The sequence below is a fragment of the Aethalodelphis obliquidens genome, unplaced genomic scaffold (assembly GCF_003676395.1).
Source record: "Aethalodelphis obliquidens isolate GAN/ISIS:26980383/991018 unplaced genomic scaffold, ASM367639v1 scaffold22, whole genome shotgun sequence".
Taxonomy (NCBI): Eukaryota; Metazoa; Chordata; class Mammalia; order Artiodactyla; family Delphinidae; genus Aethalodelphis; species Aethalodelphis obliquidens.
In genome coordinates this window covers 9,562,848-9,589,064 of record NW_020837966.1, presented here as the reverse complement: position 1 = coordinate 9,589,064, position 26,217 = coordinate 9,562,848, and the positions used below count along the sequence as shown (strand labels likewise).

Below are 26,217 nucleotides of genomic sequence, written 5' to 3'. Positions count from 1 at the left end.
GGTTCAATTAAGGCCTGCGAGCCCGCGTGCTGAGAGAAACAAAAGAAAGGAAGGCTTTAGGTATCAAAAAAGATCCAGAGTGAGGAAACGAAGCGAAAGGCAATTCAGACAGTGAGGAGCAGTGAGGGGTGGGTAAGTTGAGCGCTTGTGGGAGGAAAGAAGGAAGCAAAAATGCAGCACAGCCTAAACAATCATGTTACTTTTTACATTTGGTAAAAAACAAAGATTGTGTGGATTATGACGAAATCCCTTTCTGAGGGAATTCTCACCTCAGCTTCTTTCCAGAGAGCGACAGTGTTTCCCGTCCCCTAAACAGGGATTTTTGTCATTATGGCTTTTGATTGGCCCGGTATAGGCACGTGCTCTGCGCCTATTGGCCCGAGCGTCTGTCCCCAGACGAGTAGCCATGTTGGGGCCCTTCCCCGCCGCGGGGCCGTCTGGGAGTTGTAGTCCTTGCTCCGCTCCGTTCAGTGGAGAGGCTTTTTGCCCTCTGCTCCTGGGTCCCTCAGGCAGCCACTCCCGTGGGCACACGCCCGGGAACTGCTTCTGCCCCGCGCTCCCTCCCTCTGCCTTTCACTTCCCAGCTGCCAAGATCTTGGAAGGTAGGGGCGGGGGCAAGCCCAAGTCGAACAGTGTTTCTGTGGCGCAGATCCGGGGTTCCGCGCGCGTCTCGTCATTACTCCGGTGGTCCAGTGGAGCGGGGACTGACTGGGTCCACGCAGCTCGTTGGGAGGTAGTGGGGGGTCTGTCGGGAGGACCCTCCCACCTCACCTCACCTTCTCACGGCCACTTCCTGAGCACCGGCCCTAACCCTAACCCGCCCCTCCTCCGCCGCATTTTGTAAGTGGGTAAACTGAGGCATGGGGGCATGCCAGCGGTTCCAGGGGACGCCCCAGCTCCTGGCTCTGGTGGTGTAGTTGGCATGGGCCGCTTTTGGATTTTTTTCAGTTTTACTGTCAAGTAGCAGGACTCTGTGCCCCAACAGATGTGTGTTAAACATCCAGCTCTGGGTTCCCCAGGGGGAGGGAGGAGCGTTTGAACAAGTGTCCAGGAGGAGGAGCTAAGCAGGACACGGGGAAGGCAATATTTTGGGAGAGAATTTTACATTTAGTATTTAAAAGACACAAAAAAATAATTCATTATGGTGGGAGAAATCAGTACTCTGTTGGACTTCCTTACATCTATTTTATGGCTTAATGTAGGTTTTTTTTTTCTTTCTTTTTTTTTTTTTGCTGTACGCGGGCCTCTCACTGCCGCGGCCTCTCCCTTTGCGGAGCACAGGCTCCGGACGCGCAGGCTCAGCGGCCATGGCTCACGAGCCCAGCCGCTCCGCGGCATGCGGGATCCTCCCGGACCGGGGCACGAACCCGCGTCCCCTGCATAGGCAGGCGGACTCCCAACCACTGCGCCACCAGGGAAGCCCTAATGCAGTTTTTATATGAAAACATGGGGGGATTTTTAAGGTGTGTTCATGTGGGGGAAAAAGGCCGGTTAGTGGAACTGGAGCTGGATTTGCAGCTTCCTCTCTAGGATCAAATTCTGCCTCTGCTGTATGACCAGCCACTCACAGTGCTTACCGGGGAAAAAAGAACTTAACGCTCCCTGCCTAAGTGGCCCAAGGAGCTGCCAGGAGCTGAAATCTAGATGAAGTCTTGCTTGTGAAAGTTTGCCACATTCAAACTTTTATTATTGTGCGTCTCTCAGAACTGTGCTTGGGATCGGCATAGAATACAGCCTGTGGTCATGTTAGAAAGGCTCAGATCCTTGCTGGGTCCGGGACTACCGAAAGCGGCCCCGACTCGCACCTGTTAAGGTCCTGTACCTGAACTCTCCATTTTCTGGCTCCATCTTACCGCCGGCGGTCCGGGGCAGCGGAGGCTTCTGGGAGTTGTAGTCCCGCCTCTAGTTTCCCGGAGGGCTGGTACTCCATCTCCCAGCGTGTCATTTGGCTTGGCGAGGTGTCTCCTGGGAGTTGAAGTCTCACTTCCAGCAGTTCTCTGGAGCAGCCCCTTGACTCGGAACTACAACTTCCATGTGGCCCTGCGTTCTGGGCTGCTTGCCCTGCGTCCACTAGCTGCGAGCCGGGTGTAGTGAAATATGTTTAGCAAAAATGTGTTTTTGTTGTTTTTGATTGTATACGCTCTTCCAAGTACTACGTGGGGGTTTATTGTATACGCTTTTCTAAGTATCTTAGGAATTATGCATGCTTTCAAACAGTGCTAACACTCAACAGTTTACAGAGCATGTTCATACTATCTCTCGTAATAATACTGTATCTCCCATTTGTAGATAAGAAAAAAACTTGAGAAGACGATTTGTACACGGTCACACACCTAGTAATAAAATGTAATATATCTTTTATAAATAAGTAGATATTACATTTAGTTATAGTTTAATCCTCTCAAGCGCTATATGAGAGAAATAGCCATTTTCATATGCATTTTCCATATTAGAAAACTAAGGCTAGGAAATAGGGAAGTTGAGCAACGTGTCGAAGTTAACTAAGCTAGTGAATAGAACTACCGAGATTGTAACCCAGTCTGCTTGACAGACTCTGCTTAGAAAAAGACTCTATCTTATGGAGGTGGAGGGAGCCCGAGCTTTCTGAGTACGGAATTTGGAATCTTTCCACTATACCATGTTGCCTCTGTAGTTAAACACTAAACGGTAGTGCTGCAAAAACCTTTGAGATCATTTAAATCTAAGGCAAATATCTTGGAACAGTTCCTGGCATATAGTAGAGGTTCCACAAATGTTAGCTATATAGAGTTTTATAATACTTTTATTTTAGAGATGAGGAAACTGGTGCAGGTGGTGAAGCAGTTTGCCCAAGGTCACACAGCTGGTCTGTGTCAGGGATGAGACTAGACCCGAACGTCTTGTTTCCAAGTCCAGGGTTATTTTCATTCTACCAGCAGACAGCTAGCAGGGATACCATATGTGAAGCTGTTTAGATAATGGTTTCTCTCCTAATTTGTTCTTCCTAGGCCACAGACCAGGACCAATTGTTGTAAAGTCTCTTTTCTTATTATTGGTAACGTAATATTTCATGAATTCAACAAATGTTTTCTGAACATATAGCTCATCTCTCTTTAGGTACAGGGCCTCATGGATGAAAAGTAGCTAATGGGTTAGGGCTAGAAGGACCTTATAAATCATCTAATCTAACTTTTTCATTTAAAAAATTAGGGAATTGAGGTACAACATTCACAGCCTTCATCTCATGCCCTTGTGTCAGAAGCATTCTGTTTCTGCAAGGAGGCAGGGTTCTGGAGGCCTCATAGTCCTGTATGTGACCTTTTAGGCTCATGCTTTATTTTACTTAGTATCCTTGTCCTCGCCTTATTCCTGTACATGTTTGGTGGAATGCTTTAGGAAATGTTTCTGTGTACATGCAGCTCTCTTTCTTTTAATGTACATGCAGCTTCAATATGTTCCATTTGTATTTTGGGAATTAGTCTTGTCTTGGCTCCCAATACTCTTTTCTCTTTTGTCCTGTAAGACACGAGAACAAATTCTGACATTGTGTTTGCATTCACATATGTTCAAATCTAATCCTCTAATATAGGGTAACATAAATGAACACATGAGTTGTTTGAATTATATAAAACTTTTGTTTTAGAAGACACATTGGCCCTTTCAATTATGTATTCACAGATAAAGCAGATTACTCTCACCTCTTGTGTGTGAAAGATGATTTCTACATAATTAGATAATAAAGTAGCAGTTTTATAAATTACTGGCTAAACATTCCTGAGATAGTCATTATGGGAGATGTTCTCCTGGTCACCCTCTGTCCCACCAGCACTCTCCTAAATGACAGTCTGATCAGTCAGCTTCCAGCAAAGTGCGTGACCACTAGTAGACACGGAAAAAGTATTTGTGGAATGGCATTCATAAGTACCTTTGAGCTCTATTCCCACATTTTTCCCCTGAATCTCAGTTTTCTCTTTTAATGCAGAAAGGCAGCTTTGAAATACAAGCTGTTGCTACAGCTTTTGAGGTCATCCTCTGAGGGACTGTTGCTTTGGGAATGTCCAAGTCTGTGACTTCTAAGATGAGAAAGTGATCCAAATAGCAAAACATAGAGAAGCAATAGAGAGTGGTAGTCTGAAGGCCTATGACTGAAATCCCAGCCCTGCCTCTTAGGCATGTTACTAAGCCCTTGGTTTCCTCTTCTGTAAAGCAAGGATAATAAGCATTCTACCGCATAAAGTGATGATAAAGATTAAATAAGATAGTGTGTTTAAAGCTTTGAGCATGTCAGGTGCTCAATAGCTTGCATTTAATAGATGAGTAGATCTTATTTTTGTCATTATTAATGTAAATGTGTATATGAAAATATATTTACTCGGGATTTAAACTGGAGGCAGATATCTGTTTTATAAAAGGGTCTTGTCATTTGTTTTCTTAGAGTAGCAAGCTTGGCCATCACATATAAACTATGAAGTTAACTGCAACTCTTGATAATCCATCTTGTCAGCTCAGTGAAAGTGTCTTGTGTAGGCAGAGAGATAGTGAAGCTTTTGGCTCTTCATTGACTGCTGAGAGGTCCCTGATCTCTGGTTTCATCTATATATTAAATCTTGGGTTGAAAAACGGTCAGTAGGGCCTTCTGTCCACTTCTGGAAAGGACTGGGCCTATCCCAGGAGCCTCAGGGTTAAAGTGAAGCAGTTGTCATCCAGCTGGTGAGTAATCCCGGGGCAGTGGCTATGTGGACACGGCAGTGCTTCTTTCTAAAGCTGACAACTTCAGTAGCCATGAGGTTACTGATAGAGAGGTGAGTTACAGAAGAGGGGTGATGCTGGGGATAGGGAAGGAGAAATGAAATGAGGATCATAGCGAGAGCAAAGAGCAGATGAACGAAGGAAACAGTTGAGGCCCTCAGTCAAGTTGTCTTAAGCATGTATTTATTGAGCACATTTATCCTGCTCCTAGCTCTGTGCCAGGCACTGCACTGTTATGCAGTGGAGATACAGCCTTGAATGTGGCTGACATGGAGGTGGTCATGGTGGTGGGTTGTGGTATATTCTAAGCAGGGAAGAACTTGAAGGAAAGAAGCAAGGAAGGTGGAGTGTGTTGGGATTTGATGAGCAGAAAAGTCTTTGTGCTTGGGGTATACAAATCACTGAATGGGGGAGGTGGGAGAGATGAGGCTGCAGAGGCAGGCATGGGTGATATTATGCAGAGTCCAGTTATCTGTATTGCAAAAGAATTTTGGACTTTATTCCAAGGGTATTTGTGAAACCATTTAAAAGTCTCAAGTGGAGAAATAAAATTATTGGATTTGTTTTTTAAAGACTTTGGATGCAGTATGGATGATGAATTTGTGAGAGGTAATAATGTGGGAAAACCACATAGTCTTGCGTTTCTTTAACTTTAATGTGCATGTGAATCTCCCGCTGATCTTAAAATGTGGAGTCTGATTCAGCAGATCTGGAATGGGCCAGCAGATCTGGAATGGGCCAGCACCAGCAGGCTGTTGCTGCTGGTCTATGGACTATCCTTTGAGTAGCAAGTACTTAGGAGACTCTTCAGTGTTCTAGGTCAGAGATAATGGTGATTAAGAGAATGGGCTCTAGAGAGCAGAAGACCTGGATTCTAATCTTGATTTTTCCACTTATTTGCTGTGTGACTCTGGGGAAAGTGAGGTAATCTCTTTGGGCCTCAATTTTCTTATTATCTGTGAAAGGTGGGTAATAATTTCTATTGCTTTAATCATGTTTTAAATTTTCAATGAGGTCACCCTTGGAAAGGGTTACTGTGCTTAATACAGTAATTGGCACTCAGTAAATGGTAGCTTTGATTTTACTCTTATGGTTATTAGTAAAAATCATAATATTATGCACCCTGCTCCACATTTCCTTGTTTATCACATTTTCTTGTTTATCACATTTTGAATGCTAGGTGGAATAGATTACCTTTAATTCTACTGTTTTTGCTTCTGTCTCACAGGTGAAGTGCTGAACTTTGTAAAAATTTGAACATTATGGGCAAATAGATTTCTCTCAGCAATTGAGTCTCAATTTGATGGAAAAAAATCTGGGATCCTGAAAGTACCATCTTATATCTGATTGCAGGAACTTGAGGCACCTTGCCTAGCCTTGTAAATTTATTTAGCCCAATTATAGTGCCTCCTTCTTTACATAATTTTAACCTGTTTGGATTGTTCTCCAACCAGTGATTCTCAACCCTTGTTGCAAGTTAGAATCACCTGGGGCTGGTCCCATCCATACAAATTAAATCAGAGTGCCGGAGGGGAGGCAGGCGTTGATAATTTCTTTTTTAAGTTTCCTGGGTTATAATGAAGTGCATCTAGGATTGAGAACCATTGATTTTAAAAACCATAACATCAAAAATAAATCAAGTACAGTCTAAGGGCCTGGGTGGGGAATGAAATATCTGGAAAGTAGCTGAAGTCTTTGGGAGTGAAAGAGATAATAAGCCTAGTCACAAATCTCTCTTGGAATCTGATGAACTAACCGTAGGTTGTGCCCTGGGTTACCTTTGAGATTACTTACTAGGACACCCCCGTTCTAACCCTTTTTATCTCTAGCTGTGCTTACCCTAGTCAGGATTCTCCTTAATGTTGAGTTTCAGACTGCTTTTCTCTTTCTGGTATTTAGTTTGTTCCATTCCTCAGAGCTAAAAAAAAGTTATTAACCCATGAAAACCATGTTCAAAAGAAACTGAGTTACATGTTTTCATGAGTTGTGGCCATGTTATTGAAAAGGCTTAAACTATTGTTCAGATAAAATACAACCCATTTTTACTAGCAACATTCTTACATTCTAATTCAGTAGTTTAAAAGGAACCACTTCCAGAGATGCTGCCAATTATAAAGATGGGTTTCTTTCTGTCTTTTTTCTCTTTAAAATTACTTCCATCTACCATTTTAGGGTGGAACAGTTAAGCTAATTTGATTAAATGCCTTTAATTTTCTGGATTATCCATAATATATAGGACCCCTTTCCTTTAAAAATTTTTTCCTCCATGGAAAATGTGTATTCTTATGTTTGTATCTGAATATATATATTTTTTCTTCATGAAAGTAATTTCTATTTTTTATTGAAATATAGTTGACATACACTATTATGATAGTTTCAGGTGTCCTACATAATTACTTGATATTTTCATACATTATGAAATGATCACCAAGATAAGTCGAGTAACCATCTGTCCGCATACAAAGTTATTGCAATATTATTGATCATATTCCTTATGCTGTTTACTACATCCTTGTGACTTATTTCTTATATGGCTGGAGGTTTGTACCTTTTAATCCCCTTCACCTATTTTGCTGACCCCCTCACCCATCTGCCTTCTGGCAACCACATATTTGTTCTCTGTATCTATGAGTCTGTTTTTTTGTTTTGTTTTGTTTGCTTGCTTGTTTTGTTTTTTCTATTCCACATATAAGTGAGATAATGCGGGATTTATCTTTCTCTGCCTTATTTCACTTAGCATACCTTCTAGATGCACCCATATTGTTGAAAATGGCAAGATTTCATTTTTTTATGGCTGAGTAATATTCCTGTGTGTGTGTGTGTGTGTATCACATCTTCTTTATCCATTCATCTATCAGTGGACACGTAGGTTGCTTCCATATCTTGGCTACTGTAAATAGTGTTGCAATGAACACTGGAGTACATATATCTTTTCAAATTTGTGTTTTTCTTTTCTTTGGGTAGATTCCCAGAAGTGAAATTGCTGGATTGTAAGGCAGTTCTATTTTTTAATGTTTTGAGGAACCTCCATACTGTTTCCATAGTGGCTGCACCAATTTACAATACCACTGACAGTGCATGAGGGTTCCTTTTTCTCCTCATCCTCTCCAACACTTGTTATTTGATGTCTTTTTGATGATAGCCATTCTGACAGGTGTGAGGTGGTATCTTATGTTGTTTTTATATGCATTTCCCTGATGATTAGTGATGTTGAGTGTCTTTTCATGTGTCTCTTGGCCATCTGTATGCCTTCTTTGGAAAAATGTCAATTCAGGTCCTCTGTCCATTTGTTAATGGGTTTTTTTTTTTTGATGTTGAGTTGTATAAATTCTTTGTATATTTGGGACATTAACCCCATATCAGATATATTGTTTGTAAATAACTTCTCCCATTCAGTAGGCTGCCTTTTCATGTTGTTGATAGTTTCCTTCACTGTGCAAAAGCTTTTTAGATTGATGTAGTCCCATTTGTTTATTTTATTTTTTCTATGTTTCCCTTGCCTGAGGAGACATCTAAAAAAATATTTCTAAGACCAATGTCTAAGAGTGTACTGCCTCTGTTTTCTTCCAGGATTTTTATGGTTTCAAATCTTACATTAAAGTCTGTAATCCATTTTGAGTTTACTTTTCTATTTGGCATGAGAAAGTAGTTCAGTCTGATTCTATTGCATGTAGCTGTCCAGTTTTCCCAACACCACTTGCTGAAGAGACTACCTTTTCTCCATTGTATATTCTTGCCTCCTTTGTTGTAGATTAACTGACCATAAGTGTGTGGGTTTATTTCTGAACTCTCTATTCTGTTCCATTGATCTATGTGTCTGTTTTTGTGCTACTACCATACTGTTTTGATTACTGTAGCTTTCTAGTATAGTTTGAAATCAGGGAGTGTGATTTGTTCTTCTTTCTAAAGTTCATTTTGGCATTCAGGGTCTTTTGTATTTCCTTACATGTTTTAGAATTATTTGTTCCAGTTGATAGAGATTGCATTGAATCTGTAGATTTGCCTTGGGTAGTATGGTGATTTTAATGATATTAATTCTTCCAATCCGTAAGCGTGGTATATCTTTCCATTTGTTTGTGTCATCTTCAATTTCTTTCATCAGTGTCTTATAGTTTTCTAAGTCTTTTACTTCCTTGGTTAGATTTATTCCTAGGTGTTTTATTCTTTTTGATTAAATTATAAATGGGATTGTTTTCTTAACTTCTCTGATACTTCACTGTTAGTGTATAGAAACACAGCAGATTTCCATGTATTAATTTTGTATCCTGCAGCTTTACCGAATTTATTTTTCAGTTCTAATAGTTTTTGGTGGGCTCTTTAGGAATATACATGCTTACCAAAAAAAAAAAAAAATATATATATATATATTATATATATATATATACACACAAACACACACACATATAATTAGGTATTATATATATTTTATATACATAAATATAATGAAATCTGCAAACAGGGACAGTTTTATTTATTGCTTTCCAATTAGATTCCATTTATTTATATTGTCTTATTGTTCTGGCTAGGACTTCCTAGCAACAATAATTTGTTGAATAAAACTGGTGAGAGTGGATATCCTTGTCATGTTCCTGATTTTACAGGAAATGCTTTCAGCTTTTCACCACTGAGTATGTTGGCTGTAGGTTTGTCATATATGGCTTTTATTATGTTGAGGTATGTTCCCCCATTCTCATTTTGTTGAGAATTTTGGCCATAAATGGATGTTGAATTTTGTCAAAAGCTCTTTCACAAACTTGTGATAATCATATGACTTTTATTCTTCAATTTGTTAATATGGTGTATCACATTGATTGAATTGTGGATGTTAAGCTATCCTTGCATCCCTGGGATAAATACTTCTTGATCATGGTGTATGATCCTTTTAATATATTATTGAATTTGATTTGCTAATATTTTGTTGAGAATTTTTTCATCTATTTTCATCAGTGGTATAGGCCTGTAATTTTCTTTTTTTGTGTGGTGTCTTTGATTTTGGTATCAAGGTGATGCTGGTCTTATAGAATGGGTTCGGAAGTGTTCTATCCTCTTCAATTTTGGAATAGTTTGAGAAGGTTAGGTGTTAACTTTTCTTTAAAGAGTTTGAACTTTGAAGCTGTCTGGTCCTGGTGTGTTCATATTTTCTATTTTTCCCTGATTTAGTCTTGGGAGATTATATTTTTCTAGGAATTTATCCACTTTTTTTTTCTTTCGGTATGTGGGCCTCTCACCGTTGTGGCCTCTCCTGTTGCGGAGCACAGGCTCCGGAAGCGCAGGCTCAGCGGCCATGGCTCACGGGCCCAGCCGCTTCGCGGTATGTGGGATCTTCCTGGACCAGGGCACGAACCATGTCCCCTGCATCGGCAGGCGGACTCTCAACCACTGTGCCACCAGGGAAGCCCTATCCACTTCTCATAGTTGCCCATTTTATTAGTGTATAATTGTTCATAGTAATCTCTTTTTTAAAAAAATATTTATTTATTTATTTGGCTGCATCAGGTCTTAGTTGTGGCACATGGGATCTTTGTTGCGGCATGTGAGATCTTTTGTTGCAGTGCATGGGCTCTTTGTTGCAGTGTGTGAACTTCTCTTCAGCTGTGGCACATGGGCTCCAGGGCATGCGGGCTCAGTAGTTGCAGTGTGCAGGGTCTAGAGCGCGTGGGCTTAGTTGTCCTGTGGCATATTGGATCTTAGTTCCCTGACTAGGGATCGAACCTGCGTCCCCTGCATTGGAAGGTGGATTCTTAACCACTGGACCACGAGGGAAGTCCCCATAGCAATCTCTTATCCTTTGTATTTCTGTGGTGTTGGCTGTACCTGAGTTTATTTATTTGAGCTTCTCTCTTTTTTTCTTGATGAGTCTGGCTAAAAGTTTATCAAGTTTGTTTACCTTTTCAAAGAATCAGCTCTCAGTTTCATTGATCTTTTCTATTGTTGTATTTATAAAGACTCTATTTCATTTATCTTTCTCTCTGATCTTTGTTATTTCTTTCCTTCTACTAACTTTGGGTTTTGTTTGTTCTTTTTCTAGTTCCTTTAAGTTAGCTTGTTTATGTGAGATTTTTCATTTAATGTTTTGACATCATATTTTACATCTTTTTGTTTTGTGTATCCCTTAACTACTTATTGTGGAAATAGATGATTTAACTACTTTTGTCTTTTAACCTTCATACTGGCTTTGTAAGTGGTCGATCTACTTACTACCTTTACTGTAATTTCACCAATGAGATTTTCCTTTTCATTATTTTCATATTTCTAGTTGTAGTCTTTTCTTTTCCGCTTAGAGAAGCTTGTTTAGTGGTGGTGAACTCTTTTAGCTTTTGCTTATCTTTAAAATTCTTTTTTAAAAATTAATTCAGGACTTCCCTGGTGGTGCAGTGGTTGAGAATCTGCCTGCCAATGCAGGGGACACGGGTTCGAGCCCTGGCCTGGGAAGATCCCACATGCTGCGGAGGAACTGGGCCCATGAGCCACAGCTACTGAGCCTGCGCGTCTGGAGCCTGTGGTCTGCAACAAGAGAGGCCATGATAGTGAGAGGCCCGCACAACGGGATGAAGAGTGGTCCCTGCTCGCCGCAACTAGAGAAAGCCCTCGCACAGAAACGAAGACCCAACACATCCAAAAATAAATAAATAAATTAAAAAATTAATTCAATCACTGATAAGTGTTTATTGAATACATATTATGTGTCAGACATTGTGTTGGGTGCTTGAAATAATGGTGCTAAGCTTGGGGATAATTATTGCTGTAGCAGGCAAATTAGCTCCCTAGTATCTTTTTTTAACTTGAAGTATAGTTGGGAATTCCCTGGCATCCCAGTGGTTAGAGCTTAGTGCTTTCACTGCAGTGGCCTGTGTTCAATCCCTGGTCAGGGGGTACTTCCCTGGTGGTCCAGTGGTAAAGAATCTGCCTTACAATGCATGGGATTCCGGTTCAATCCCTGGTTCGGGAACTAAGATCCCACATGCTGCAGGACAACTAAACCCAGGCACCACAACTACTGAGCATGCATGCCTCAACTAGAGAGCCTATGTGCCGCAAACTACAGAGCCCACGTGCTCTGGAACCCACGCGCCACAACTAGAGAGAAGCTCGCGTGCGCACCTCAACGAATGATCTCGCATGCCTCAAATGAAGATCCTGCGTGCTACAACTAAGACCCAACACAGCCAAAAAAAAAAAATGAAATTGAACTATAGTTGATATACAATTTTGTGTCAGCTTCAGCTGTACAGCAAAGTGATTGAGTTATATATATATGTGTATATATATATATATATACACATATATATATACACACATACACACACACACACATACACACATATATGTATATTCAGATTCTTTTCCATTACAGGTTATTACAAGATATTGAATGTAGTTCACTGTGCTATGCAGTAGGACCTTGTTGTTTATCTATTTTATATATAGTAGTTTGTATCGGCTAATCCCAAACTCCTAATTAATCCCTTCCTCCCATCTCTTCCCTTTGGTAAGCATAAGTTTGTCCTCTATGTCTGTGAGTCTGGCATAAGTTTGTTCTCTATGTCTGTGAGTCTGTATTTGTTCTATAAATAAGTTTATTTGTATCATTTTTTAGATTCCACATATAAGTGATATCATACGACTTACTTCACTTACTGACTGACTTCACTTAGTATGATAATCTCTAGGTCGCTCCTTGAAGAGAACCTCTACAATTGTGATTATCCTCCCATTTGTGGGTTGCCCACCCAGGAGTGTGGGTCTGGACGGGACTGCAGCTCCACCTCCACCCCTCCTACCCTCTCATCACTCCTTCTTATATCTTTAGTTGTGGAAAATCTTTCTTGCTAGTCTTCAGGTTGTTCTCATAAGTAGTTGCTCTGTAAGTAGTTGTAATTTTGATGTGTCTGTAAGAGGAGATGAGTTCAGGTCTTCCTACTCTGCCATCTTGGCCACACCCTTGAATATTTATATTTAGAACTTTATATCCAGTTTTCAGGAGGATTCTTGGCCTGAATTTATATTACCCTATACCTCAATTTCCTTTTACAGCATTTCCTAAGCTTCTCTGCTCACTAGAAGGTCATTTCACAATGTAGTAGTTTTATTTTTCTACTGTGTTGACTTAATAGAGAGAAAGACTGGGAAAAGTGTTTTTGCTGGCGGGTTTAATACAGTTTAAAAATTACATATTTTGGGGGAATTTGCATTTATGCCAAGGTTTTCTTGTAATGATAAATAAGTAGGCATAGAAAAAAAATTGAGAAACTGGTTAAGAGGTTCACAAAAGGCGCTCATTGACAGTATTCTGGAACTTAAAGACTCTTTCTGAATCTTTTTATGTGTTTATTAGTATTCCTCATTATGGATTTACCTCTTTTTATTAACAGTCAGGTTTCCATGAAAATTCAATGTATTTTGCGGTTTCTCAGGCTCACAGCTATTGGAGCTAAAACCCATCATAGATAATGTGGAAGTATCAGTGCTTCCTCATGAGGTTTAATGCATGCATATTTTAGTTGAGCATGGGCTGGAGGAAAGTATGGTCTACAGTCATTTAATCACTGAAGTTTGTAGTATGTGATATGGACAAAATTTTTATTTTTTGCAGGACTTGAAGGCTCTTTTGCATGTATTCAGTTTTGAAACAATAAAAAAAAAAACCTCACTGCTGTCTCCACATTTACTGCAGGACAGTACTTGCTTGGTTGTGCCAGGAGATGCCTGAGTGATACCTAGAAGCTGGAGTCTGTGTATGTGCTTGGAGCCCTGAGGACAGGCAGAGGAACCTGCTGGAATAAGGTTGTTTTTCTCAACCCTGAAACACTGGCAGTCTCTGTCCAACCTCTCCCAGGAATGAGCCTAGTGAGGGGAGAGGTTGTGATCTGCAGGAGAGCAGGGAAAAATGCACGCGCGACAAATGTGGACGGTATGGAAGAGGTATAACAAGAAGATGGTTGGGTGGAGGGAAAGGGAAGGTTTTTGTTTTTTGTTTCAGAAATATGTATGTGAATGGTGCCCTCTGGAGTTGTGCTGGACACAGCTTACATGGCTCTGTACACAGAGAGGCCTGATTAATGGGAGGTGCCGATACCTTCATAAGTGGTGAAGTGATACTGGGGATACAAAGGCAACAGGTGGCCACTGCAGTTTGAAATCCCAGTTGCTGGGTTCTGCCAGCTGAGGGGGTAAAAGCAAGGACAGGAAGCTTCAGCAGCCAGTGGCCACAGATAAATCTACAGCTGAGGACCTCTCTTGGCCCCTCTATGCAGGACAGAAAGCTTCCTCTAGTCTCTTGAAACTCCACAAGGCAACAGACCAACGTCTCCCTGGCCCAGAAGAATTAGCTGCATTTGGCTTCCTAGTGCAGATGAAACAGCTGGGTCCAACTCTTATGGGTCAGGGCCTGGCTGGAATTATATGCAAGGGTGGTTTGACCAGAAGCTTCTGCATTTCTGGCTGGCTCCCAGGTGATGCAGATGTGGAAGATGGGTCACACTTGGAATAGCAAGGTTCTAGTTCTTTGTGGCTTCTACTATGTTGCCATTTTTTTTTAAATTGAAATATAGTTGATTTACAATGTTGTGTTAGTTTCTGCTATACAGCAGAGTGATTCAGTTATACATATATATACATTCTTTTTTTAATATTATTTTCCATTACGGTTTATCACAGAATACTGAATATAGTTTTCCCTGTGCTATACAGTAGGACCTTGTTGTTTATCCATTCTCTATATAATAGTTTGCATCTGCTCACCCCAAACTCCTACTCCATCCCTCTCCCATCCTATTTCCCCCTTGGCAACCACAAGTCTGTTCTCTGTGTCTGTGAGTCTGTTTCTATTTCATAGAATTTCATTTGTGTCATATTTTAGATTCCACATATGAGTGATATCATATGGTATTTGTCTTTCTCTTTCTGATTTACTTCACTTAGTATGATAATCTCTGGTTCCATCCATATTGCTGCAAGTGGCATTATTTCATTCTTTCTTATGGCTGAGTAATATTCTATTGTATATATGTGTCATACCTTCTTTAACCATTTATCTGTCAGTGGACATTTAGGTTGTTTCCATGTCCTGGCTATTGTGAATAGTGCTGCTATGAATATAGAGGTGCTTGTATCTTTTTGAATTATATGTTTGTCCAGGTATATGCCCAGGATTGGGATTGCTGGATCATATGGTGACTATTTTTAGTTTTTTAAGGAACCTCCATACTGTTCTCCATAGTGGCTGCACCAACTTAACCTTCTCATCAACAGTGTAGGAGGGTTCCCTTTTCTCTACACCCTCTCTAGCGTTTGTTTGTAGACTTTTTGATGATGGCCATTCTGACTGATGTGAGGTGATACCTCATTATAGTTTTGATTTGCATTTCTCTAACATTGATAATTAGCAGTGTGGAGCATCTTTTCATGTACCTGTTGGCCATCTGTGTTGTCTTCTTTGGAGAAATATCCTCATACTTTTTTATAGCTTTTATTTCATCTCTATTTTTTGATCAATGCCTCTCTTCCCTCTCAACTATAAGCTCTGTGAAGGCAGGAATAGTGGTGATTTTGCTCATGCTGTCTCCTGAGCATGTGGTCCCTGTGTGGGGTAAGTGGTCCATGTCAGATCCCTTACTTAGAATTCGGTGTTGCACTTTGCACAACACCATGCACTTGACCACACTACTTCTAGGCCATCCTCTATTACTCCTTTGGTTAGCCGACTCCTGGTTGCATGGGGAGTATAGTTAAGTGAAATCTACAAAAGATCGCAGACCTCAGCCCTCTTAGCATTTCTCTGAACATGTACAGCAACCCATTTCCTCTGTTTATTGGAAATAATGCCTTGTTTATTGCATTAATATTGTCTATTTTCCCTCTCGAGAAAGTTTGCTCCCCAAAGGCAGGGACCTTATTTGTCCTATCCCCAGGCCTGTGATAGACAGAATGAGTTTTTTCTCCTCATTGCCATCAAGACCTGAAAGTCTGGGTCATCCTGAGGCTGCTGCTCCATGCAGATGGGTCATTAATGTTATATAGCTAATAGGAAGTTTCAAATGCTGGGGAGTCAAGAAGGGGCTCATAGGGAGGGAGTATAGAGAGGAGCCTGCTGTCTGGCTCTGAGCACTGACTGCTGGCTTTGCTTCTCATTAGCCGTGTCATCTTGAGCAAAGTACTCAACCTCACTGCATCTTGTTTTTCTGTAAAACAAAGATTATAATACTACTTAACTCTTAGAGTTATTGTGAGGATTCAGTGAGACTGTTGATGTAAAGCATGCCTTGCACAGTGCCTGATGAGTGGTCAGTGCTCAATAAATATTACCTGTGGTCAGTGTCATTAAACCTGTTATGTTGCTCTGTCTACTTGCTGGTAAGTAGTTATACGTGTGCCAGTTTTCAGTTTGAAGATCACAGCTAGATCTTTCTCATAGTATTGTGTTATTTGGGGAAATCTCATATTTGGCCATGAAATAAATGTAGAGGCTAGCAGTTCTGGCCATATGAAGTTTTCTGAAAACATTGGTGAACAACAACCCAGGATTCAGCACAAAAAAGTAAATGCTCATTGATGTTAAATACAAAGGAATATAAGTCAGAAAACAAACACATCTATCATACTGGAGTATTTAAATGCCTCTCATAAACACTTAAGATTCTCATTAGTCCAACATCAGAAAAATGATAAATATTAATATTTGTCATCAAAGGAAAGCTTAGAAATCAAAGCAGAGTAAACAACTGTTGTATTTCAAGGATTACATAATACTGAATGAATTTTAATTCAATATCTCCTAAACTCTATTTTTAAGATTTCTCTATACGACACTTTATTTTTATCCAGTACACAAACTAGGAAAGATGTGCATTTAATCAGAAAAGACTCAAGGGATTTGCTGATTTAAAGACCTGGGCTCTGTTGTGTTTTGTGTCTATAAAAGAGACCCACACGTGCCTGAGCCAACCTCCTTCTCCATTGATCTCCATCTATTTTAGGAGGATCGTATTGGAAATTGGCTCTGGGTAGATTATGAAAGGGCACTGGGTGCTTTCTGCCTCTGCTGTGGATTCTTTCCCCCAAGCTTCTCTATTCTTCCCAGTTCTGAATGTGCCCGGAAGCATGTACAGCATCCCCCAGGGTCAGGAGGGAGCAGAGGGAGAGATGACAGGCTGGCACCATCACCCTGCAGCTGTCAGGCTCTCCCTTCCTTCTTTCAGCATCTGAGATGGCTGACTCAGTGTGAGAGGGCCTCACCATGTCACCACAAGAACGCAGTCCTGGGAGTCGAGAGACCTGGGTTTTAGTTCTGGCTCTTTCACTGCCTTATGAATGTCGTGTCTTCTCTCTGGGCCTCCCTTTCCACATCTGTCAAGTGAGGGACTTGGATCTGATAATTCTGAAGTCATGTGCTCTCCAACATGCTATGACCAAGTGGAGAGCTTCAGGGATCTGATAAGCCTTTCCCCTTATCCTCTGCACAAGGGCATTTGCCTTGCAAGGCAGGCTTCAGGGCCAAACAGACCTATATCTTGCCTTAGCTAATTTAGTTAAGTACTCAGTTTTCTCATCCACTAAATGGGAATAGTAGAAGTTGTTGTAATCACAAGTGATGATGTTTGGAAAGCATCCAGTGCTGTTTGACACATCACTGGGATTTAATGATGCTGCCATTTTGTTATTATTATGTTGTTATTTTGTTACTGTTATATATTATGTTTATATCTTGACTCAGTATTTTTCTGTCTCTTTGTGATTCAGTTCCCTTTTCTAAAAAATGGAGATAATAAGAGAATCTACCTCACTGGTTAATTGTGAGGATTAAGTGAGATAATACATGAAAGTACATGGGGTGCTTCCTGGTATATAATAAGCACCAAATACACACTAGCAATGATTTTAGCTATCATTTTTTCTTTTTTTAATTAGTCACAATACCTTAAATAAAGTAAAGAACTAGATAAGACAAGGTGACTGAGAGCAGTTACCATCTCTAATACACATGCTGAAGCAGATTTCCCAGTTGTCTAAAAGACCCAACATTTTCCCTAAGCATCTCATTTATCATAGGGAACAGTAAATAAATAATGTCAAATCTATAATTGAAAGTCAAATATCTGTATCCAGCATGAGTTCTTAAACCTGGATGCTGGAGTCTCTTTAACATCAAATGTTCCATGTATATATATAGGAAACAAAAACACTAATTGGAAAAGATATCTGCATCCCTGTTTTCATAGCAGCATTATTTATAATAGCCAAGACTTAAGTGTCCATTGACGGATGAGTGGTTAAAGAAATTTTGGTATTTATACATACAATGGAATATTATTCAGCCATAAAAATGAGGAAATTCTACCATTTATGACAACATGGATGGACCTTGAAGGCATGCTAAGTGAAATAAGTCAGACAGAGAAAGATAAGTACTATATGATGTCACTTATGTGTGGAATGTGTAAAAAAAAAAAAAAGCATCCCCCCCCCCACCGCAAACCTACACCAAACTCATAGGAAAAGATTAGATTTGTGGTTATCAAAAGGTACAAACTTCAATTATATGATAAATAAGTATTAGGGTTGTAATGTACAACATGATGATTATAGTTAGCACAGCTGTATGGTATATGGGAAAGTTGTTAAAAGAGTAGATACTAAGAGTTCTCATCACAAGGAGAAATTTGTTTTTTCTTTTCTTTTTATTGTATCTTTATGAAATGATGTTAACTAAACCTATTTATGGTGTTAACTAAATGGTGTTAGATGGTGTTAACTAAACCTATTTATGGTAGTCATTTCACAATATATGTAAATCAAACCATCATGCTGTACACCTTAAATTTATACAGTGATGTATGTCAATTATTTCTCAATAAAACTGGGAAAAAATGCAATATAGCTACAGTGGAGAAATGGAAAAATAGAGGACAACTAAAACAGGGGAACATAGATACTTCTGGGGATGACAAGTGGAAAGTAGGAAGAAATGAGGCAAGAGATTTTTTTTCCCTAAAGTCTATGTGTTGCCATTTGATTTAAGCTATTATATATTTTAGCTTATAATAAGTAAAATTTATTTTGCTAAAAGTAAAAAAAGAGAAGAATCTAATGTTCCAGGTCCATGCTGTATCTCCACATACGGAAGAGATATATTAGTTAGAAGAGACATTATTTTTTATCAGGTTACTATGGGCCAGGCACTAAACTAAGACCTTTGTGGGGATTCTCTCATTTCATCCTCACAGCAACTCTAGGGGGTAGATACTCTTATTATCCCTGTTTACAGATGAGAAAACTGAAACACAGAGAGGTTAAGTATGTGCTTAAGGATACCCAGCTGGCAAGTGGTGGTGCTGGGATATGGATGCATGTTATATGACATGGGAGAGAGTTTAAGCTCTACTAGCTGATGTCCTCAGCTGGTCAAGAAGTCAAACCTGCTTGGTGGCTACTCTTTCTGTAGTAATGAAGTCTGTTGGATCAAGACAAGTATGTAAATGGACTTGCTTTTTACCAGTGACATAACAAATTAACATTATTCGTATTGTTTCCAAGATCATTCCATTTCATGTAAGGGAATGAATTTCAATATGGAATAGACTTATTTAAGGAAACATCAATATTTTTCTCAAATTGGCAGCATCAAAACTATATTTATGGAATTAAAACATATTGCATTTATATAATGCAAATTCACTTGGAAACAAGATTTCTTTATCTTTTTCTGTAACTTAGCTTGCAGCTGTTGGCATCAGTCTATTTTTAAAACACAAAAATAAATTGTTTCTTGTTAACTCCATTGGATCTGCAGGCAGATAGTAGACAGAGTTGCTGTCCATGAGGCCAGCATCTTGGTTAGAGGGCCCAGATTATTCTATGAGAAGGTGGTATTTGGAAAAAAAAAACCTTTTCTTACCAACTGCATAAGAAAATTCATTTTAGGAAATAAAAAAAGACAAAAATGCTCAAAAGTAAAGTAACATTAGCATTTCATCCCCTCATTATAGCACTATCAATATTTCAATGTAGGGATTTCCCTGGTGGTCCAGTGGGTAAGACTGTGCTCCCAATGCAGGGGGCCCAGGTTCGATCCCTGGTTGGGGAACTAGATACTGCATGCCAACCTAGAAGTGTGCAGGCTGCAACTAAGAAGTCTGCATGCTGCAACTAAGAGTCTGTGTGCCACAGCTAAGACCTGGTGCAGACAAAATAAATAAAATAAATAAATATTTAAAAAATATTTCAATGTATACACTTTCCATCCTTTTTTATTGCGTATGTAAGTTCTAAGTTCTGTTAGCTTTCTAAATTGAGATCACACTTTATATGTAGTTTTGTTACCTTTTTTTTTACTCATCAGGGTATTGTGTGCATTTTGCCATGTCATTAATGATTGCAAAGTACTCTTACTATTAGAACCTGAAACCTATCCTAATTGGTCTTTTTTTAATTTTTAAATTTAAATTTAAATTTTTGGCTGCGGTGGGTCTTCGTTGTTACACGTGGGCTTTCTCTAGCTGAGGTGAGCGGAGGCTATTCTTTGTTGTGGTGTGCGCGCTTCTCATTGCGGTGGCTTCTCTTGTTGAGGAGCACGGGCTGTAGGCGTGTGGGCTTCAGTAGTTGTGGCTCGTGGGCTCTAGAGCGCAGGCTCAGTAGTTGTGGTGCATGGGCTTAGTTGCTCTGCGGCATGTGGAATCTTCCCGGACCAGGGCTCAAACCTGTGTTCCTTGAATTGTCAGGTGGATTCTTAACCACTGTGCCACCATGGAAGCCCCTATCCTAATTGTTTAACATTAGGTTTCCCCCACCTCTACTTCTGGTATATGTTAGCGAAGAATATTTGCATATATGCAAATATTGCATATAATTACATATATGCAATATTTGCATATAATTACATCCACTATTCTTTTCTTAGGATACGTTCTCAGAAGTGGAAATGCTGGGTTATATGGTAAGCTGTAGGAGTAAGTATCTAGTTTTTCTTCACTGCAGACAGTGCTCCCCTGCGCCCCTAGAATCTCCACTAACAGCTTCTCCTGGGATCTTTTTCCCAGGAGCTTCAGAGAAGAGACTATGGAGCAGGAAGGCGGTGGGGCAGTTAACAACATCTGTTTTCAGTTTCTACTCATGGACCAAAATAAACATGTTGGGTTGCCAGTACCAGCCTTAACATATCCTCTATTATTTGATATTTAACTCTGTCAGCTCAGAATGCTTTCAGCTGCACGTAATAGAAAACTTGACTTATGGTGGCTTTAAAAAATAGGGGATTATTTCTCCCACATAATAAGAAATTTAGTGGGCTTCCCTAGTGGCGCAGTGGTTGAGAGTCCCCCTGCCGATGCAAGGGACACGGGTTCGTGCTCCGGTCCGGGAAGATCCGACATGCCGCGGAGCGGCTAGGCCCGTGAACCATGGCCGCTGAGCCTGCGAGTCCGGAGCCTGTGCTCCGCAACGGGAGAGGCCGCAACAGTGAGAGGCCCCGTACCGCAAAAAAAAAAAGAAAAGAAAAGAAAAAAAGAAATCTAGAAATGTGTGGTGGCTGTGGCTTTAGTTCAACAGCTCAGAGATGTCAAGGAGAGTGTGTCTACAGTGTTCTTGGCCTTTTCTTAATGGTCACAGGATGGCTGCGGTTGAAGCAGGCATCATACTTGTGTTCAGGGAGTCAGGTTGGGGTGTCAGAACACAGATGAATGAGACACATTTTTGACCCTGGGTGTTGTTAACCTGATTTTAAAAGTGGTGCTTTTTTCTCTTATTGCGAAGTAATATATGTTCATTATAGAAAATGTATTTCAATGATAATCTTACCACCCAGATGTAATCACTGCTCTCATTTTGGTGTTTATCCTTTTAGTTTAGTTATAAATGCACAAAAAAGTGGGATTTTTGAGTTATGTACTGCCCCCATAACTGGCTTTTTAAATCAGCATCCATCTCACTGCCTAGCACCCGGTAGATGGTTTAAAGATTTTACTGGAAATTTAATGAATAATTAAAAAAATACACTATGAATATTCTTTTTCTGTATCTCTGAGTAGTCTTTACAGTATATATTTTATAGTATAATTTTTAATAGCTGCATATCCCTCAACTGTTTGAATGTTTCATGATTTATTTGACTCAATCTCTGTTATTTTACATGTAGATTAAAAAAAAATTTAACTATGACAAATAATACTGCATTGAACATCTGTGTGTGTGTGTGTGTGTGTGTGTGTGTGTGTATGTGTGTGTGTACACAAATCTTATTTCCTTAAGTTCCTTTCATAAGTGGAATCACTGGGCCCAATGAAATGCCAATTTTACAGTCCTTGATTTATGTCATCAAATTGCCCTCTTCAAATGTACCATTTTACTTACCCCCAGCAATATGAGTTGTTATAACCTTGTTTTAGTTTTTTATTTTATTTATTTATTTATTATTATTTTTTTGCGGTACGCGGGCCTGTCACTGTTGCGGCCTCTCCCGTTGCAGAGCACAGGCTCCGGACGCGCAGGCCCAGTGGCCATGGCTCACGGGCCCAGTCGCTCCACGGCATGTGGGATCCTCCCGGACCGGGGCACGAACCCGTGTCCCCTGCATCGGCAGGTGGACTCCCAACCACTGTGCCACCAGGGAAGCCCTAGTTTTTTATTTTTAATAGACATTTTTTTGAGTTGGTAATATATTTGTCTGATTCAAAAATCAAGACAATGCAAAAGGTATAAAGTGGAGTTTTACTCCTGTTCCTGTCCCCATACTCCCATCTCTGCCCCCATTTCCCTTAGGGTAGCCACTTTTACTAGGTTCGTTTGCATCTTTTTGGTATTTTTAATGCACACAGGCAAATACGTATATAAATTATTTCCCTTCCTTTCTTACCCAAAAAGTAACACACAATATACACTGTTCTGTATTCTTGCCTTATTTGGTTAGGCTGCTATATAATGTTCCATTATGTGAATATTCTGTAGTTTTATTTATCTAGTCTCCTGTCTAGCTTTATTTGAGACCTGTGTCTTTTCAGCAAAACCAGGCCCAAGTGAACTACGTTATTCTGGCCGTGCAGCTACACCATAAATAGGAGTAGGAAGCTATATCTTAATTTCCTAGACCTACTGCCTGGCTTGCTGCACATTTTGACTTAGCCTCCCAGGGTGTAGTTGGCAGTGTCTGAAATATACTGAATCCAAGAAGGGAGAGAATTGCACAGGTAGGTTTATCCCCTTTGAAGACCCACTGGCTTGTCTTTTTTCCCTAGCTGTGATTGTGAGATATTTTCATGTTTTAGTTTGGGTAAAGAGTAACCTCCTCCATTCTCATCCAAGGGATGGTAACTCCCATAGGAAATTATGTCTTATTTTTTAAGGAATTCATTGTCACAGAGTGCCAGGTGTATGGTCTGCTCCCTCAAGAGGCTCTGGGGAAGAATCCTTCCTTGCCTCTTCCAGCTTCTGATGGCTCCAAGCATCCTTTGGCTTGTGGCTCCATAATAATGTACTTTACTTGGCTTTCTCTGTATCTTCTCCTCTTCTTTCTCAAATCTCTATCTGCCTTTCTCTTGTAAGGACACGTCATTGTTCCTTAGGGCCCAACCAGATAATCCAGGATGACCTCAAATCAAGATTCTTAACTTAATTCCTTTTGCAAAGACCCTTTTTCTGAATAAGGTAACACTTGCAGGCTCCAGGGATTTGATGCAGACATATCTTTTGGGGGCCACCATCCAGCCCACTACGGGCTTTGAGTCTAGCACTCTGATTCCAGAATCTGTGCTGTGCCCTGTTAGACCATATCCTGTGAAGTGCCACAGAGAAAGTCTGTTTTCTTTTCCACATGGTAGTAAAAGGCTAAGGCTTATTTGCTCAGTGTTGTATCTTCATCGCCTTGCACAGTGCCTTTTGCACAGAGGAGGTGCTCAATAAAATGAAATGGCTTTAATCACCGAATTTCCATAGAATTTATGAAGTCAGTTTTCACGTCTCTTATTGCTTTTCTCCAGGCTGAATATTCCCCAGGTACTTCAGTTGTTCCTTATGTGAAGTTTGGAGCCCCCATCTTTCTGGTTGCCGTCCAGTAGGTACTTGCTAATTTGACCAGTCCTCCTCTTAATATGCCTTCCAGATTGAACTCTTGATAAGATTTAAGGAACAGGGTAGAATGAGACTATTAATGCTCATGGTTTGTACACTATAATTCTTAAAGTAGCTCTAGGTTGTATTCATTTTAGAGTAGCTGCTAAGGTCATTTCTGGTAATAGCTAAAGACAAAAAAAAAAAAAAAAAAAGAAAGAAAAGAAAAGAAAACTCTGCCGTACTAGTAGTCCTACTTAGTCATTCAGTTTTTAGGGCCAAATACAGCCTCAGTTACGCTAATGCAAATTTTATCGATTTTGGATTCTTGGGATGGATTTTGAATTTGGAAAGAAAATGGTCCAAATGTCACATTCTGGGGTTTAGTAGAAAAGGCAAGCGTACTCATTAATAAATCCAGTTTTCTCTCTCCATTCCATTTTGTTGAATCCATGGAAAAAAGTTGTATGTTTTAAGAGACTTGAGTGATGATCCAATACAATTTTCTGCAAGAATGAATCAGGATTTTCATGACAAAATATTAGAGAAGAGAATGTTTTTCTTCTTAATTTCTACCTGCTGTGGCCTGAAGTTGGTAGAGTTTTTTTTTTTTAATTTTTTTTATCACATTTACCAACTGCTTGTGTTAATTTTCATGTACTTGTACCCTGAACAAATTTATGCTCTTGGTGTTGTGTGTGCTGCAAGTTTCACTGCTGTCAAAACATGTTTTTAAAAATAACCCATGGGTTTTAACCAGTACAGTCAAGACAAATTAGGTTTTTTACGAAGTAAAATCCACCTTAATATTTAGATCAGCAAGATGTTGTTATGACTAACTTTTGGCTTTATGTGGTAAGATAGGACTGAGGCATACTAGAGGCATACTAATGCTTTAAAAGTTTTTCTTTCAATCAATTAATTTTTTAAACTAGGGGTTAAAACAAGGAAAAGATAATAACTCCCGGGGTGGACTCCATGTCTTCATTTACTCCATTATACCGTCTGCATCTTGAAGCCTGGTTTCTTTGAAAGGAAACATTTTGCAGAGAAAGCCCTCTGCTTGGAACTCCTCTCCCTCACTCCTTACCTGGCTACTATTTCTACCTGAGGCTATAGCTTAAATGTCTCTTCTGCAAGGAAACTTATTCTGACCAATAAGACTAGCAGTTCTTATCTTATAAGCCCCCTTGTACTTCATTTGCAGTCTTCATTACATCAGTTTCAATCACCTTGCTAATATTTGTCTTTTACTCCAGTCTGTAAACTCTACGAGGCAGGGCTGTGTCTGTTTCCAACGCTCTCCCTAGATCAGTGTTTGGCCCATAGTAGATGCTTAGTAAGTTTTTGTTGACTGATTGGTCAGAGGCTGCAAAAGTCATTTAAGGGCTAATTTTAACAATATTTGCATTTCTCTCTCTCTCTCTCTCTCTCTCTCTGTGTGTGTGTGTGTGTGTGTGTATACTAAGCTAATAGCAATGAACTCTTTCTTTTTTGGGGGGGGGGTGGGTACCACTGCATCAAATTACTGAAGTAGAAATAGAAAAAACAGTTGACATTCTGTCTTAAAGTGACTATGGATTTGACCCACTTCTACTCTAGTAATGTCATCACGATTGTATCTCATTGCTGTGGGTTCTTGGAGGCTGACAGGCAGAACAAGTTGCTTCAGCTCACGGTCCTCATCTGTCATACAGAACAGCTTGCAGAATCTTATTATGTGAATGAAATATGGAGAGAGAGATATTTTTCTTCCTGGGCTATCAGGGTAATTGAAAGTAACCGTATCAGGGCACAGGGGGAAAATGCAGGAAAATAGACTGCTTTTGTGAAGGGCAACTCATCGGCTCTCAGAACTGCAGGTATCTAGCCTCCCAGGGCAAAGTGTTTCCTTTTATCAAAAGGCCTGAGATTCAACATTCTTTCAGTGAGGAAAATGCCTTGGTTCATGTTACCACCCCTCAGCTGCCTGATGAGACGCCACCACCATGGTGCCTTTGGAGGTGTATCCCACCAGATGCAGGGCACGAGCTTGGTGTGTTCTTTAGCCAGGGAAGAAAACCGTTTTAGTATTCCAGATCAATAAAGTATAGTAGAAAATTGGAAATGTGCTATGAAAAGTCATTAACCAGAGAAATTCTACTGTTCCTGAGTTTTGGATCAGAAGAAATAATAACACTTGACTGCTTTTCTAGTTTATATTTTACAAGCTTGGCCCTGGTGCAACGGAATATCAGATAATACTGTATCAGTGACACTTTGCCTTCTAAATCGTTGGTCCTGTACATATAAATTGAGCTTTATAGAATAGTTTTAGTTCACAGGAAGCTTCTTACGTAACACTGATCGAAAGCACTAATGTGGTGACGCAAAGCAAGGCACAGTTCAGCAGTCATTCAAGTCATGACTTCGTTGTATTTTGAGATAGCTTTAAAATCACTTAGTCGAACAAAA

At 40.0% G+C, this 26,217-nt stretch overlaps 1 protein-coding gene across 4 annotated transcripts in view; it reads left to right on the top strand.

Moving 5' to 3' along the window:
* The first annotated feature begins 465 nt into the window (after window positions 1-465).
* Window positions 466-26,217, top strand: part of FHIT (fragile histidine triad diadenosine triphosphatase) — a 1,436,343-nt gene continuing 1,410,591 nt past the window's right edge. For all 4 annotated transcript variants that reach the window (XM_027121278.1, XM_027121279.1, XM_027121276.1 and 1 more), the window contains exon 1: window positions 466-602. The gene's annotated coding sequence lies outside the window, so the exon portion shown is untranslated. The remainder of the gene's footprint in view (window positions 603-26,217) is intronic.